This window comes from Cephus cinctus, unplaced genomic scaffold (assembly GCF_000341935.2).
Source record: "Cephus cinctus unplaced genomic scaffold, Ccin1 Ccin1_scaffold0129, whole genome shotgun sequence".
Classification (NCBI taxonomy): domain Eukaryota; kingdom Metazoa; phylum Arthropoda; class Insecta; order Hymenoptera; family Cephidae; genus Cephus; species Cephus cinctus.
Window position 1 is genome coordinate 1,798,923 of NW_014332862.1, and position 2,738 is coordinate 1,801,660.

The following is a 2,738-nucleotide window of genomic DNA, read 5'->3' on the forward strand; positions in this document are numbered from 1 at the left end:
GAAAAAGGGATACTCAGAGAGGATATAGAAGAGGGATGGACTGTGATAATTATCGGTGGAGGGGAGAGAGAGAGAGAGAGAGAGAGAAAAAGGGATACTCAGAGAGGATATAGATAGGTAGATGGATACCTACTTCGCCTGGAGGATGGACTACGGAGATTCGAGCTAAAGAGAGAAGAGAGACAGAGAGAGAAAGTACAGATAGCGATAGAGAGAAAGGAGAGGAAGAGAGAAAGTAACGATGAAAAGTTTGACCGGACGCAGCGAACACAATGCATCGCGGTCCACCCTCCTCCGGCGGGGTTTTCCTGTAGCCTTGCAGTCACGATCCTCCATCCTCCACCCTTCGTCCTCCAGCCGACAGCCACCGACCCCTCCCGACCGATCCCCGCGACCCCGAGAAGCCACCCATGATCCTCCCACATTGTACGACCAATCAATATTGTTTTATACCGCGACCGTTCGCTCTCCGCTTTCTCTCGTTTATTCGGTTCGCTTTCTCCCCCTCGCGCTCTCCACGGACCTCCCACCGTCTTTCTCGACGGCGACGACGTCGAGGAAGAAAGGCAAGACGCGTCCGGTCACGTCCTACGCGATGACGATAATTCAGGACTCCCCGTTTTAATCATCCTACCTCCTCCGCTCCTCTCTCGGTTCTTCTCCTGGACTCGTCGTCTTCTTCTACGACTGGACGCCCCCGCCTCCCGAGAATCGACGCCTGGAACGACAGAAAGTACGTCGGCACGATAAGCCACTATCTTCCGGAGCACGCTCCTTGGGGCAGGAACCGGACATTACCGATAGCCACTATCTTGCAAGACTCGCTAACGTTTACGACTGGCACGCTCACGCTTACGATTTCGACTCTGCTCGAAGATCGTTCTCTTTCTTCCTCCAGTCGCCGTTCACACGGCTCTGAACAGCACGACGTTTGGCAGACGCAAACTTCGGGTATTCGAGAAATCGTCAGTGCCATCCTTTTACACAATTTCTACGTGTCGGATGAATCCTACTGACTTTGACACGTGTCAAGTATTAATAGGTAGTCGTACATTTTAGCTGAGGTAAATACGATAAATACGACAAATAAGAGATTCGGCGAATTGTCATTTTGACGTGTCGAACCTTGGACGGTTAATACCTCTCGGCAAGCCTCCACCGAGGCAGCACGCATGATCCCATAATGTATTCAAGTCTAAAAGAGGAAAAGAGTAAAGGAGTAATGCTGGTGTGTGTCTATAGATGCACGAGGAACACGAGTGTAGTACTGTAGGTAAGAGTAGCGTGCGCAATTCCGGCGGGCCGATTTGCTAGTGAATGAGAGAGAGAGAGAGAGAGAGCGAGAGAGAGAGAGAGAGAGAGAGAGAGGGAGTACGGATCGCGTCCTGAGTACGTACGAGGATGTAGAAGAGTGTGCGTCGACAAGAGGTGCGAGGGAGAGGGAGAGGCGTGCGAATGACAACGCGAGAGAAGAACAAAGTCGGTAAACGAGTCTTCCTTTATTTTCGAGGCCGCCATTGGCCGAGCGACGTAATCGACTCGATCCAATCACCGCGGGGACTCAGCCACCGAAGATCCGGCCTCATTCGCTGTCGGAATGACGTGATGACTATATCTTTCTCCCTCAGTCTCTCTATGCCTCTAGTAGCCATCGTCAGGAAGAATGTCAATGTGTCATTATTCTATCGTCAGGGAAATCATTTTCCCGTCGTTTAATCTCCCCCCTCCTCTTCCCCATCACCTATGCTTTCTCTCTTACACACAGAATAAAATCTCTCGATGTACTGATAAGAGCGGCAAGAACGTACGTGAAGTTGGAGCCAAACAGGATGTTGTCAAGGTTCACAGAATAATCGTCCAAGCCGGTTCAGAGCGTCGGGGTGGAGAAACTGGTGGCCGATCCAAGTCGAATCCAAGTCAGATTGGCAACGTTCGAAGAGTCTGCTCGTCGTTAATGAGAGTTTGAGAAATTTCGCTAGAGCCGGGGGGGTCGGTGTCTCCTGAGGGTTAATCGCGCCATCTTAGACAGATGTCGATGGATTTTGGAGTTTGGACATTAGTATGGCACCGCGCCTTGAACTAATTACCATAAAAGTAGAGAGATAGCCAATCCACCCCATACCCTCTCGCCGCCACTCCCAATACTCACTCACAGGATCACTCGCAGTTATCACTTCTCAAGGGTTGCGAGTTGCGGCTGGCTAACGAATCGCGTGCTGGCTCTCAAGATTGCGGATGGGGTTGCGCATCGTGCCAGACGAATTAGGGTTGAAAGGAAAAAAAAAAGTAAAAAGGAAAACAAGAGTCTACAAGGTATACAGGAAGAAAGAGAGAATTAAGAGCGGTGTTAAAGGGGGAGGGGAAGTTGAGGGGGGGGGGCGGGCAAGGAGATCGAGCGAAAGGGATGAAGCGTGCTCCTTAAAAAAGGAAATACTCTCCTTGGTTAGTTTCCTCCTTTAGGAGGGGGTAACGGTATCGCGCGGCCTGAAGACAAAGGGGGTGGAAACAATTAAGCAAAAGAGAGTGGGCCGCCTTGCATGATAATGCGTTGTAACCTCCGCCACGGGAGAACGAGGATACGGTAAAGGAAGAACTCGAGGGTTGGGCACGGGGACAGGGTGGTTCTTACTTTGCATTCCTTTGTGTATCCTCCTGAGCCCTCCATCTCCATCTACCTCCAACTCTGTACCTCTGTACCTCCGACCACCTTCTCTGTCACCCGTTCCCCTCCCCCTCCC

The 2,738-nt window shown here is 51.2% G+C and overlaps 1 protein-coding gene across 9 annotated transcripts in view; it reads right to left on the reverse strand.

Moving 5' to 3' along the window:
* The window catches only part of LOC107262914 (homeobox protein prospero), a 108,894-nt gene that overhangs the window by 92,402 nt on the left and 13,754 nt on the right, over positions 1-2,738 (reverse strand). For 2 of the 9 annotated variants that reach the window (XM_025080299.1, XM_025080300.1), the window contains exon 3: positions 635-718. The exons of the other annotated variants lie outside the window; for them this stretch is intronic. The gene's annotated coding sequence lies outside the window, so the exon portion shown is untranslated. The remainder of the gene's footprint in view (positions 1-634; positions 719-2,738) is intronic. 9 annotated transcript variants of the gene reach the window in all.